The following is a 14,720-nucleotide window of genomic DNA, read 5'->3' as shown; positions in this document are numbered from 1 at the left end:
TGCTGTAAGGCTGACTCCACTGAAGAAGGAGTCTCTAGGGACACCCAAGGACAACAGGGGAAAAACAAGGAGACAAGAGGAAATCTCAGCCTCTGAGCCTACTTCCTGGCCAGAAAAACATACAAACCTCTCATTAAAGTGCTGTGTACCTCAGTTCTATTACCTAGTGTCTGTCTGACATTCAACAACAACAACAACAAATCACACAAAAAAGGTGCAATTTGAAGAGACAAGGCAAGCCTCAGAACCAGACTCAGCTATGGCAGAGATGTTGGCAGGACAGGGAATTCAAAGATTTTATTTTTAAAAAATCTTTTTTAAGGATTTGATTTATTTATTTGACACACACAAAGAGAGAGAGAGAACGCACAAGTAGGTGGAGCAGCAGGCAGAAAGAAGGGAGCCTGATGCAGGGATCATGACCTAAGCTGAAGGCAAGACACTTAACAAACTGAGCCACCTGAGCTCCTCTAAATTTTATTTTTTTAATTAATTTTTTAAAAAATATTTTATTTATTCATGAGAGACATACAGAGAGAGAGAGAGAGAGAAAGAGAGAGAGAGAGGCAGAGACACAGGCAGAAGGAGAAGCAGACTCCACACAGGGAGCCTGATGTAGGACTCGATCCCGGGTCCCCAGGATCATGCTCCAGGCCAAAGGTGGCGTTAAACCACTGAGCCACCTGGGCTGCCCTAAAGATTTTATTTTTTAAGTAATCTCTACACCCAACATGGGACTTGATCTCACAAGCCCAAGATTAAGAGTCACATGCTTTTCTGACTGAGACAGCTGGGTGCCCCCTTGGATGGGGAATTTAACACAACAATGGTTAATATGCCAAAGGCTCTAATGAAAGAGTGGGCAACATGCAAGAATAAATGGGTAATGTGAGCAAAGAGATGGAAACTCTAAGAAAGCATCAAAAAGAAATACTGGAAATTAACAAAATAATTAACAGAAATGGAGAATGGCTTTGGTGGGTGCATGGGTGGGCTGTGCACATCTGAGAAAAGAATCAGTGAGCTTGAAGATATGTCACTAGAAACTTTCCAAACTAAAATGCAAAGAGGAAGAAAAGTAACAGAATGTCCAAGAACTGAAGGACAATTATAAAAGATGCTGCATTAGGGAACGCCTGGGTGGCTCAGCAGTTGAGTGTCTGCCTTCAGCTCAGGACGTGATCCCGGGCTCCCGGGATCAAGTCCCACGTCCCACATTGGGCTCCCTGCAGGAAGCCTGCTTCTCCCTCTGCCTGTGTCTCTGCCTCTCTCTCTGTGTCTTTCATGAATAAATAAAATCTTAAAAAAAAAAAAAAAAGGATGTTGCCTATACAGAATGGGAATTCTGGAAGAAGACAGGAGCAGAAGGAACATTTAAAGTGATAATGGCTGGGACTCACTGCCCATGTCGTGCAGGGCCAGTGGTGGTGGATGTGTGGCTCAGAGGTCTGGGCACCTGCAGCAGCAGCTCTGGCCTGTGAGCACTCTGTTACTCTTGGGGATGGGGCCTGGATACCCAGCACCCCTTCACAGGCTGTGGCGTGTAGGTGAGCATCAGCCTTGGGGTGCCCATCAGTGCATCCAGGTGCCAGGCATTCTGGGCTTTTAAAAAAAAAAGATTTTATTTATTTATTCATGAAAGACACAGAGACAGAGGCAGAGAAGCTGACTCCCTGTGGGGACCTTGATGTGGGACTCGATCTCAAGATCCCGGGATCACGCCCTGTGCCAAAGGCAGATACTCAACCATTGAGCCACCCAGGTGTCCTGGCATTCTGGGCCTTGTGGCTGAACCAGCATGAGCCCCAGAGATGTCCCCGAGCTCTGGAGGCATGACTGGTGTGCTCACAATTCATGGCCACCTTCTGAGTGGTGTCCACTGAGGCTATCCAGGAATGGGTGGCTAAACAGAATCTGACCTCATGTTCCAAGCTCACTGGGCATCCTGGGCCCCTTCTCTGCACAAGAACACACAGGAACAGCACACAGACAAAGGACAGATAGGTCCACAGAGGCTGAAGGTGGGAGCCTGTCCCTCCAGCCAGAGGTCAGCATGGCAGTCTAGCCAGCACCACTGGCCCCTAAGTGATGGTGAGTTCTTGTCCTCAGCACAGAAATGAGTTCTCCATAAGTGAGATAAGCCATTTACAAAGTGGTATTTGTGACCATCTCGTTTTTGCAATAAAATAAGTTCTGGGCGGGGTGCCTGGCTGGCTTCAGTTGGTGGAACATGTGACTCTTGATCTTAGCATTGTGAGTTTGAGCCTCTCCCCCCCACACTGTATATAGAGAATGCTTAAAAACATAATCTTAAAAAAAATAAGTGCTAAGAAAAATGGAGTAGGGCCCTGGTTAAAGATAAAATATCTTTTTAAAGGTAGTGTGTGTGCCTTGGTGTGACTCCATCGTGGAAAAAAACCAAAACACACACACAAGAAACCCCCAACGAAAACAAACCAAGAGTATTCCAAAGTTAATGACAGAAACCAAATCACAAATTCGGGGAATCCTAGACAACACCAAGCAGGGTAAATATGAAACACCGTCCATGTAGGCATAGGATATTCAAAGTGCAGAAAACCAAAGATAAAGGGACAACCCTGAAATAAGCCAGAAGAAAAAACAAAAACAAAAACCAGCTCACCTAGAGAGAAACAAGGGTGAAAGTCACCTGAGATTTCTTGTCTGAAACCATGCAAGCAAACAAACAAACAAACAAACAAAAAAACAAAACCAAAAAACAAACAAACAAAACATGCAAGCAAGGAGTGAGAGGGAATACTTAAAAGGATGGAGTGGTTCAGTCAGTTAGGTAATTAACCCTTGATTTTGGCTCAGGTGGTGATCTCAGGGCTGTGAGACTGAGCCCCGCGCTGGGTGTGGAGCCTGCTTGAGACTTGCACCCTGTCTCTCTCTGCTCCTCCTCCTGCACTCTCTCTCTCTCTAAAAAAAAAAAAAAAAAAAGGGTTTATGTAGATCTGAGATTCTGGCCTATATAATTTTCCTTTTCTCTGAAGAACTTAACATTTCTTGCAAAGTGGATCTACTGGCAACACAGTCTTTAAACTTTCTAAAAAAATTTGTTTTTAAGTAGTTTCTGTGCCCAATGTGGAGCTTACAACCCTGAGATCAAGAGTTACACACTCTATCAACTGAGTGAGCCAGGTGCCCTGAATTCTTTTCAGCTTTTGCCTAAGAAAGTATTTTTCTGTTTTGGAAGGATATGTTCACTGGATACAAAATCCTAGGTTGGTGTTTTTTTGTTTTGTTTTGTTTTTGTTTTTTTTTACTCTTTCAATATAATGTTTAACAGGAGTGGTGCAAGAGGACACCCCTGCCTTGTTCCTGACTTTGGGAAAACATGTAGCTTCTCAACATTAATAATGTTATCTGTAGGTTTTGTTATTGTTATTGATCTTTTAATTGAAGTATAATTGACATGTACCTACAGGTTTTTTGCAGACATTCTTTGTTATGTTGGGAAAGGTCCCTTCTATTCCTACTTTGCTGCAATTTTTTTTAAAGATTACATTTATTTATTCCTAAGAGACACAGAGAGAAAGAGAGGCAGAGACACAGGCAGAGGGAGAAGCAGGGTCCATGAAGGGAGCCCAACGTGGGACTCGATCCCAGGACCCCAGGATCACGCCCCGAGCTGAAGGCAGATGCTCAACCACTGAACCACCCAGGCGTCCCTTTGCTGCAATTTTATGATGACAGATGTTAGATTCTGTCAAATGCTTCCTCTGCATCTATTGATATGATCATGTGATTTTTCTTCTTTAGCTTGGTGATATGATGGATTGCATTAATTGACTCCCTAATGTTGAACCAGCATTGCATGCCTGAAATGAATCCCACCTGGCCATAGAGGAATTTGTTTATTTATTTTTTAAGATTTTATTTTTAAGTATCTCTACAGCCAATGTGGAGCTCAAACTTCCAGCCCAGAGATCAAGAGCCACATACTCCATTGACTAAGGCAGCCAGGTGCCCCTGTAATTCTTCTTATACATTGTCAGATTTGTAAAAAATTTGACTTTCTAATATTTTGTCGAACATTTCAGCACTTATGGCCATGAAAGATACTGTGATTTCTTTTCTTGCAGTCCCTTTATCTGATTTTGGAACACTAGGGTAATGCTGCCCTCATAAATCAGGTGTGTGCCCTCTATTTTCTGAAGAGACTGTAGAGAAACCATGTCATTTCTTCCTTTAAATACATGTGTTTGGTGCTGTCATGGACCATGGGGTAGGTGTTACTGGAAAGAGTTGAAAACTTACATCCACACAAAAATGTGCACACGAAGGTTTAGAGCAGGTTTATTTATTTATTTATTTATTTATTTATTTATTTATTTATTTATTTATTTATTTATTTATTTTTTAGAGCAGGTTTATACACAATTGGCCCAAATGGGAAACAGCCGAGATGCCCTTCACAGGTGAATGGATAAACAAACTGTGGTGCATCCATACAGTGTAGTGTTATTTGGCGATGAACAGAAATGTGCTGTTGTAAACAGAGAGGAGAGTGTGCTTATCAAGGGCTGGGGGGTGGGGGACATGGGGAGATGCTGGTCGGAGGGTCCGAGCCTTCATGTATAGACGAATGAGTTCCGGGGATGTCATGCACAGCGTGGCGACTCTAGTTAATGATACTGTGTTGTGTTGTAGACTTGAAATTTGCTAAGAGTAGATCTTAAGGGTTCCCATTACCTACACACACACACACACACACACACAAGAAAGGTAACTGTGGGAGGTGATAGATGTGTTAACCTGATACCGGTGATCATTCCACGAAGTAAATGTATTTTGAATTATCACGTTGTACACCTTAAATACATACAATTTTATTTGTCAATTGTATCCCAATAAGGTTGGAGGAAAAATGAGCTGTCAAGCCATACACAGATCCGTAGCGGCCTTAAGCACACATTGCTACACGGAAGAGGCCAATCTGAAAAGGCCACAGTCTGCGTATCTCCAATTACAGGACATTCTGGAAAAGGCAAAAGCTTAGCGGTGACAGAGCAAAAGGGTCTGTGGTCACCAGTGCTGAGGGGAGGGCCGGGGTCTCGGAGCCTGCACGCTAGCTGCTACTTACCCGTCAATCTTAAACTACTCAAAGGCAATGAAGTCTACTTAAAAAAAAAAGAAAAGAAAAGTAGGGACATGAGCAACAGGGACTGCACAGCTGGATTTGGTGGAGAGGAGCTCTTTGGGAGATGTGGGGGGGTCAGGAACTGACCAAGCTGGTTTGAGAACCCCCAGTGAGAGAGAGGGCGCCTCATGATCCAAGAAGTAAAGGGTAAGTTAACTGCTTTCTGGACTTAATGCCCGAATTAGAGTGTTGGGGAGCAAAACGTACACAGCCCAAGATCTACTTTTTGTCCAGAGTAAACATAAGAAAGCAGCGATGGGAAAAAGTAAAATGATTCTGGGGAGAGAACCCCCTGGAATTCTCGCCCCGCCTGCAGCGGCCCCAGGCCCAGGTGCGGCAGCGTCCACGCCGCTGTCCTAGTCGGACGCCGGCCCTTCTCCAGCTGCCAGACTGGCACGAAGCCTGAAGCCTCCTGGCACGTGTCCCCTGCGTTTGAGGCCCTCCGTGTGCCCCGGGGCTGCCGTCTGAATCTGGGGGGCAGGGGCCCGGCAGCCCACGCGGCGGGCTTCAGGGCGGCTTCGGGCCTGTGGTCCCAGGCCCCTCCTGCGTCCGCCCCGGGGTCCTGGGGCCGGGGTCCGCGGGCTGGAGCGGTGGGCGGGGTGTGGTGCCGAGGACCCGGGCGGCCCGAGCCAGGGCGGGCCCGTACCTCCGGGAGGCACAACGCGAAGCCAAACCGCCCAGACGCAGAGGAGAAGGCCGGGGAGGGCGAGGGCGCTCGGCTCCCGGGCAGCAGGGCGGCGGGTCGGGGTGGGGGTGGGGGTGGGGGTGGGGGTGGGGGTTCCCCGCCTCGAGGTGCGGCGCCCACGCGAGCCCGCGGACCGGGAGACGGAGGGTCTGCGCGGTTCTCGCGGTCGGACCGAGTCCCGGGGGCGGACACCCCCGCCTCCCGCAGCGTCCTCACGCAGGTCGCCGGCGGCCCCCCGGCCCCGGGGAGTGGAGGCGGACGGCGCGGGCCCTGGCCTCCGGCGAGGCGCACGGTGCCCGCGGGGGATCCCGGGCCTCCTGGGGAAACACGCTTGGGTCCCGGCTCTCGGCCCTCCGCCGCCTGCACGCCGCGCAGCGAGGGCAGCGGCGCCTCCGCCCCTCTCGGGCTCTCCCCCGCGCGCCCACGACGTCCGTCCGGCCACAGGCTCTGCTCCGGGCGCAGCGGCCCCGGCTTTGCTCCCGCGGCCTGGCGAGCGCCCCTGCCCCTCCGGGGGCCCCACTGCCCCGCACTCCCAAGCCGGGCGACCCTCCCGCACCCCGTCGCGGGGCCCTGGCGCGGGCTCGAGCCGCTGCTCCACCGGGCCGCGGGGCGGGGCGGGGCGGGGCGGGGCGGGGCGGTCACCCGGGGCCCCACTGCGGCCGGTCCCGGTCCCGGTCCCGGTCCCGGTCGGGGCTCCCGCCCTTCTCCGGGCCCCGACTCCTCTGGCGCCTGGGCGGGAGGCAGGGGAGGCGCGGCCGCCCGCCCTCGCCTATTCGCAGGCCAGTTTTACTGAACTCATCAAAGGGCTCTGGTGATGAAAACATTTTAAAATTGGGAGATCATTGCTGTGGGGGATGCGTGCGCCCAGCTGGGCCTCCAAAAGCAATTAAAGGGACCCCCGGGGGGGCTCGGCGGTTTAGCGCCGCCTTCGGCCCAGGCCGTGACCCCAGAGTCCTGGGATCGAGTCCCACGACGGGCTCCCCGCATGGGGCCTGCTTCTCCCTCTGCCTGGGTCTCTGCCTCTGTCTCTCAAGAATAAATAAAATATTTAAAAAACAAAAAAGCAATTAAAAACGCGATTCTTTACAAGAAGTCGGCACTGGCTCCTTGGAGCGGCTTCCCGCGTCCCCATCGTGCGCCTTGCGCCAGTGCTGTCCTCCCTCCTGGGCAGTTGGCCCGATCACAGAAAGCCCCCATTTTCTAGCCTCTATAGGGTCTGCTGGCTCCCCAGGAAATGGGGATGCTTTAGTGTGGAGTGCGCTTTGGGAAGGAAGTAAAGGCACTCTCCACGGTTTAGAAGGGGAAAAAAGGGGGGCGGGGGGCATCCGGACTTCTGGGAGTGGTAACGGACCACGGTCCGGCTCTCCAAGGTGGTTTCTGCCAGCCTGGTGACCCTCTGCAAGGAGACAGCCGGAGCTCATGCGCCCAGACCGCCAGTCTGAGACCTCCCGCCAGGCCCTGAAAGCTTTGGCCCCGGTGTCCCACGTGCCCCAGGCCACTGCACACCCCGCCTCTCCTTCCCACCACAGATGTGGCCTTCCAGTCTTACCATGTCCACAGCTGACAAGAGGCTTTGTTACTTTTTGATCTTACTGAAAGATGGGGCGATGGCTTCCCTGCTCCTGACCGAGAAATTAAAAGGGAAAAGCATCTCTACCCCCAACATGTAGAGGGAACCCCTGTCGCGTCACCTGTCTCCCCCAGCCTCCCTGGGCCTCTGCTCTGCCCAAGCCCGCCAATGCTGCTGACGGGAAGGACATGCAGGCCCCACGGGGCAGTACTTCACTAGACTCTCGGCACCACCTCAGTCAGGCTTCACAGCGACAGGCATTCCTGATTCCTCTTCTCACACTGGGTCATCCTTATTCTCGAAAGACTCTCCCACTTCACCCAAAAAACACCTGTCATGGGGCATAACTTCATTCCCTTTCCTCCTCTCTACCTTGTCTTCAAAGGACCTTTGTCTTCAGCTTTCCTTGGTGCCAGACTCCGAGAAAGAGCCCCTGTGCCATGCCCACCTTGACCCACCCCTTCACTGGCCCTCAGCCCTGTGAAGCCCAGCAACATTGTCCCCACCGCACCCCCCGTTTCCCTCGTAAGACGTAAGTGTGGTCACCCATGAAAACCTTGCCTTCACTGCTCCCCTGTGGACACACCCAACCCCTCTCTCCCTCTTCCACACTTGGGGCTTCAGGGAGGTCTGCACCTGCCTCCACCTGGTCTGTAACCCCGTGACGTGGGATTGGCTTCTGCACTTCCCAGAGAGCCACTCTGTGGCCACTGGTCAGCCCTGAGCGCTCTGGTTCTGATTAAATACAGAGAATCAACCAAGATGCAAATCTAGACTGCCAACTGGAATGGCTGCCCTACTGCTAAGACAAGGAGCTCATCATAATTAATGTGGAAAATAGAATTCCTTGTGCTGAATAAGGAAAATGACCATTATAATCGGTTTCTATAGGATCTAAACAGAGCTGATTTCTCAAAGGAAAGGGAAGGTGAAAATTCCATCAGCATTTCAAATACCCACCAATTGAGGAGAGATCAGCTCATTTCCCTGCAGAAAGTTTCAGACAGGTTTTTTTTTTTTTTTTTCAGACAGGTTTTTTCCCCGTTCAGATTAATAGAAAGCAGGTAGTTCAGTTAGCAGACATCTTAGTGCTGCCTTACAACAAATAAATACAAAAGAAATAAAATAAATAAAGGATTTAGGATGATCTGCTATTTAGTGTTTGTTTTGAAGTAGTGGGCTAGAAACTTAAAAATATATTTGTATAATCTTTACGACACGCAAAATTCCAGTTTACGGTCAAAGGTTTGAATGTACACCACAAGGAGTGGCCCAAAGCCTGTGCTCTTTCTACATCACTAAACCAGAAAATTTCCCAATATTTTTGTCCTGCAAGTAAATCACTGCCTGATGCCCAATATAGAGATGAACCAAATGTTCAAGAGTCCCTAATACATTCATGACATCTTGGTCTGAAAAAAGGCCGCCGAGGACACCTTCCCTGGCAACAGAGCTGCTGCAGTTTAGCAAGGCAGAGGAGGAGACGCACATGGGCACTGTGTCAGGACTCCCAGCAATGACGACTTCTCCCATCTATTGCCACGCATCTGAAGAGCAATCTGGAAAACCTGATGGAGCACTAAAATCCCACTGGCCTTCAGAGCACCATCTTATGGTTCTATCACTGATTACTATAAGCAAAGTCAAATTACAAACACACTTATTTGGGAAGCATTGTAATAAAGGACTAGACCACTTCATATTTTCACATATGAAATTCCAATTAAGCTATACATGCACAGTACTATATTATTTTGGTAACACAGGGACACAATTTAATGATTCTAATTTTTTTTGTAGTTTTTTTTTTTACAAGTCAGGTGCCATAAACATTCAAATAATCCATCTTTTAAAAAGTACGTTTACAACATCAAAAGAATTAAGATGAAATATAAACCTTTCTACTTACAATTTTTATACAGATTAACCAAATCACAAATACCACAAATAAATGTTAAATTGTAACAATATAATGAATAAACATTCAGATTCTTAATAAAATCTTCCTTTAACATTTTTTTTTAACTTACCATTATACTAAATAATCTATGCAGAGTTTTGGGGTACAATACCAAGAAGGCACCAACAGTACAAAGCAGATACAAAGCAGTTTCAGAACTTTCTCGAGTGCTCTACATGGATAAACAGCACAGAAAAGGCAACGAGCTTTAGGTAAACCTGGTGCAACCCCAGAGAATTTCCTCTGGATTCCTATTCATTCCCGATCCATGATGCCCAACTGGATTACAGTGAGAGAGACCACATATCTACTGTTACATGCTTCTCATCTGCACTATAGGAGTATCGTATTTCAAACACCAGCATGACAATTTTAAAGCACAACTGCTTTAAAAATGTATAAGCAAAAGGATTGCTCAGATTTTCAAAACCACTACATTTACAAAAATATTTCCCTTAAACTTGGGATTGCTCCAAAACATTGATTTACAAATATAAAAGTATTATGGAAGGACCCAAAGCATGTGTGCATATGTCGGTGTGTATTAACATACTGTTACCGTACTATATAAAAGTTACCAATTTAAAAACCGTATTAACATATAAGCAAATAAAGGTAAAACAGTCTCCTCTGAATGGTCTGAACATTATGTGGCATGTGGCGCAGGCAGCATATGTGTGTGACTCCTCACTCAGATACAACCACTGATGAGCCACGTGTGGCTCCAAACACTGACAGGACTCTGCATACCCATCGCCTATGCCTGCAGCAGAAGGACTGACCGTGAACACACCACGTACTGTGTACTGCACACTAACACAATGATACTTTCCTACCCATGCATCAAAATGGTCTGCGTGTCTCCATTATCTCTGAAGACTTGTGTCAGCACAGAGTCGTCATGAGTTCTCTCAAATCCATTCCACTGGCTTGGTTACGTATTTTGTTTCATACTAAATGAAAAGACTGGAATGTTTCAACAGGAATTTTTTGCTTTACGTTTTAGACACCAAAAAAGCCATTTATTGGTCTGAAAGTTTCTCTGAGCATACTAAGATGGAGGCATTCAGTATCACCAATAGGAATTTGGATGACCTAAGTGGATACATTTTTAGAGATATAAGAAGATCCAAATGACGAGCCTAGCACATAGAATAGCTAGTACTTTTCACAGGTACCTTGATTATGACAATTCTCTGACCTGTTAAACCAAGTTTGGCATGATTAATAAAAAGCACACAACTTACGGCTACAGTGATTCTAGAATGCAGTTAGTGGTTTCATGCTAATCTGACTCCACAGTACCAGTGAGGAGGGTGGGACAGCCCACAGTCCTCAGGTATTAGTAACCAAGGCTATGGCTTTCTATTTAGAGGACTGCAAATTAACCTCATAATAATACTAACATTCCATTAAAAAAAGAACAAAAGAAGAGTAAGAAAACTGTCACTGCTTCTTCGAAAATGAAAACTGACTCACCAATGTTATTAAGTAACAATCAAACTTCTATCCTGTCAATGCCGGATGCATTGACCTTGGCCTGGCAGCTCTGAGCATGGAGATGAATCACGTATTTTAGGGCAAGAATCTAGATGTGGTTCCGATCTCTGAGGCTGAGTTAGCCGTCCATCGTTAGCCCATGAGGTGTGAGCATCCACACCCTGACCCAGGTGGTATGGGCCAAGTGACACTGGGCAGCCCTTCCCAGCACCCCGCCATGCCCAGGAGCAGTTCTGGGGCACATAGGCAGGCCCTCTTTAGAAAGAACCAGAGAATCCAACCTGAGACGTTTGGGCTCTTCATCAGAGTTTGATATAGTATTTTAGACCTATGGTTTGAGTAAAGGAACATGTCAGAGTTGATCCTAGGAAACTAGGACCCTACAGAAATGCCTTCTAAATCATCCTGTGTAAACCAGTGTTGGGGCAGTGCCCGGGCGGGAAGGGGAGGCCCGTAAGCATTTCTGCTCCAAGCACAACTGAAGCTGACTGTCCATTTGGACACGCTGATCCAGAGGAAATTGACACTGAATCTTAACATGAATATGAAGATCGAAGATGTACATTTATTTTCATGAATTACAAGTGCATTTCTGTTCATATTAGCAGGCAGTCTTTATATAACCCATTCTCCATTGCTGTCAAAAATCAAACAAGAAAAAAAGGACAGCTGAGAAATGAAAAGCTAAAAATAGAATTATTTTTCCTAAGTGATCTGCTGGATAGCATTTCCGTGGAACACAAACTCAGAGGTAACAATAAATTTTTCGTTTCAATCATAGGCATGTGGCACTTGGACAGTCATCTCTGCACAGAAAGCTGTAACAGTCATGCGAGGGTACAGTAATTATTGAACAAGGCAAATTTCTCACCACAGAGAGCAGTGGGGGAGTCAAGAGGAGGCACCGCACTGGGACAGAACACCAAGTCAACGCCACAGTGTACAGTGGCAGGAACAAATACTTAAAGAGATCAGGAGAATATGGGATAGAGCTCCAAACATGACTTAGTGCTAGCTTTTTCTCATGGTCTTAGCTCAGCAGTATCAGAAACATTTGAGAGTACTTGACGACAGAACAGTGCTTCACGCCATGAGCTCATGAAGGCTTTATTACAAATTGTTATATCGTAGGTTGAAAAATGAACTTGAGATGCTGACATGCTGTAGGAGGAAAAAGAATTGTACACTTTCTCATTTAAAGACGCAGGGCTCCTCTCTGCTAAATCCTGAGGCATTGAATGTGGTTACACTGAACGTGGCACACCATGTGAAGTAGCTTGGGGATATACGTACACCTGTGTGTGCAGCTCTGCCCCATGACAGCTGGGTGGCCTGCTGGCTGCTTCTCCAGACACTTTCTTTAGCACCCTGTTGTGACCTGTGTACATCTCTCACTAAATCCTGAGTGCAGCTGTCACTTTAAATCTTTTTGTGTAAGCCTTGCAAACAGTACTGCAGATGACACATCTGGGGCAAGTGTTATACCTCAATAAATGGTGTAAGAAACCACATAAATCTACAGAGTGAAGTTGCTGGATGCAGTACTTCTTTTATTTAGAAAAATGGTTGAGTATTCTAAAAGCTGGGCAAACAGCACAAACCTTAAATATGTTAGTGACTAACATGATATGAGAAAAGACACGGGCAAGTGCCCCTAAAGGTTCCCGAGATGGGAGCACTTGCCGCAGGCTGCAACGACATCCCAGTTGTTTCCAAACACTCCTGCTCCGGGGAAACGCTGATGGTGAAAAGGTGATGTGCAAATAAGGGGCTGTCACTGACTTAAAGTGCCCTAGGTAGTAGCCTTCCCTATCATAAAGTGAGAGGCCAGTGACGAGAGCCAATCTGGAAAGAACTATCTCTGATGTGACTGCATGGGTCAGCAGGGCGGTACATAGGGAGGATTCAGGAGAGGGAGGAACCACTGCATCTTTCAAACCAGAAAGCGATTAGTGACTAAAGCAACGGTAAGCAGTAGGTGCACTGAAAGTACATACTGCCACAGGTCACCGGTGGGTGACACACACAGGGATGCCAGGAACAGTTCTCTGGACTGAAGGAATTCTTTGAAAGCATAAAAGCCACAACTACCAGAAACCGCCCCTCCGAACGGCTCAAAGGAGTCAAGGTGGATTAAGCCGAGACGGGCTGGAGACAGGACCGGGGTCAAGAACTGGGAAGAACAACACCGATGTCTGAGCACGTCCAGTCCTCTGAGCCCTTGTCCTATTGAAAAACAAACAAACAAACCTATGAGTTAAAAAAGACCCACGCTGGGGCACCTGGGTGGCTCAGTGGTTAAACATCTGCCTTTGGCTCAGGTCGTGGTCCCAGGGTCCTGGGATTGAGTCCCGCATCGAGGCTGACATCGGGTTCCCTGTGGGGAGCCTGCTTCTCCCTGTCTCTGCCTCTGTGTGTCTCATGAATAAATTTTAAAAATATTTAAAAAAAATTTTTTTAAAAAAGGACCTACATTAAAACAATGGAGCAGCAGCAGCATTAGGAAAATGGAGAAGTGAAAAGAATGAACCAACATGACAGAAACTGGAAAGTGGGGAAAAAGAATAGGGTAAGAGAAAAGCCACTCCTGCAAAAAGGTCATTTTACCTGGAACCACTCAGGCCTACACATCACAAGGTAGCTCTGAAGGGGTGGGCTCTGCCTCTGGTCTATAGGCACCTCTTCTCGGACAACTCAGAGGAGGTTCTTGCTACACTCACAAGTAACACATGTGCGTGCACTCATAGCTTGGGGGGGCTTCAGTGTTCTCAAGATGCCTTTTATTAACTACTGTACCCGCCACTCCAATGATCAAAACCAGAATCTGAAGGTCTTTGTAAAGAACATACATTTGGTGGGGTGCTTAGGTGGCTCAGTCAGTTGTCTGCCTTTGGCTCAGGTCATGATCTCAGGGTCCTGGGATGCAGCTCCATGTCCAGCTCCCTGGCTCAGCGGGGAGTCTGCTTCTCTCTCTCTCTCTCTCTCTCTCTCTCTCTCTCTCTCTCCCTCTACCACTCCCCCTGCTGGTACTCTCTCAAATAAAGCCTTAACACACACACTCGGGGCGCCTGGGTGGCTCAGTTGGTTAAGTGTCCAACTCCTGAGTTCGGGTCAGGCCATGATCTCAAGGGTTGTAAGATCAAGCCCCACATTGGGCTCCACACTGGGCACGGAGCTTGTTTAAGATTCTTTTTCTCCTCCTCCCCCTCCAAAAAAAAGAAGGGAAGGGGAAAAGGAAAGGGAAGGGGAAGGAAAAGGAAAGGAAACACATTTATGTAAAACATTTGTTTGCTCTGCCACCTCCTTTTTTTTTTATTTTATTTTTTTATTTTATTTTTTATTCATTTATGATAGTCACAGAGAGAGAGAGAGAGAGAGAGGCAGAGACACAGGCAGAGGGAGAAGCAGGCTCCATGCAGGGAGCCCGACGTGGGATTCGATCCCGGGTCTCCAGGATCGCGCCCTGGGCCAAAGGCAGGCGCTAAACCGCTGCGCCACCCAGGGATCCTGTCCTTTTTTTTTTTTAAAGTAATCTCTACACCCACTGTAGGGTCAAACTCAGAACCCTGACATCAAGAGTCACATGCTTCACTGACTGAGCCATCCAGGCACTTATACTGCCTCCTATTCTTACCAAGCCTCTTTTTCTCTCTGGATGTCCAGTCAGGACAGAATCAACCACAGAGCGCCAAGCATGTTGTTGTAACACTCAAGTTTCCTGTAACTGCAACAAAGCAAGACAAGCAAACTGAAGCACTGGCTGAAGTGTGAAGTTGGTGGGCCTGGATTCTGGTGAGGCAGGGGACCATGGCAGGGTTCCCACGAGCAGGAGATGGTT

The 14,720-nt window shown here is 47.6% G+C and overlaps 1 protein-coding gene across 1 annotated transcript in view; it reads right to left on the bottom strand.

Annotated features, from left to right (window-relative positions):
• Positions 1–11,427: 11,427 nt before the first annotated feature.
• MAPK1 (mitogen-activated protein kinase 1) overlaps positions 11,428–14,720 on the bottom strand; it is a 118,820-nt gene continuing 115,527 nt past the window's right edge. Inside the window, exon 9 of the mRNA XM_077874569.1 lies at positions 11,428–13,108. The gene's annotated coding sequence lies outside the window, so the exon portion shown is untranslated. The remainder of the gene's footprint in view (positions 13,109–14,720) is intronic.

The sequence above is a fragment of the Canis aureus genome, chromosome 27 (genome assembly GCF_053574225.1).
Source record: "Canis aureus isolate CA01 chromosome 27, VMU_Caureus_v.1.0, whole genome shotgun sequence".
In the NCBI taxonomy this organism is placed as follows: domain Eukaryota; kingdom Metazoa; phylum Chordata; class Mammalia; order Carnivora; family Canidae; genus Canis; species Canis aureus.
The sequence above is the reverse complement of the archived record's forward strand: the minus strand, read 5'-3'. Positions and strand labels throughout refer to the sequence as shown.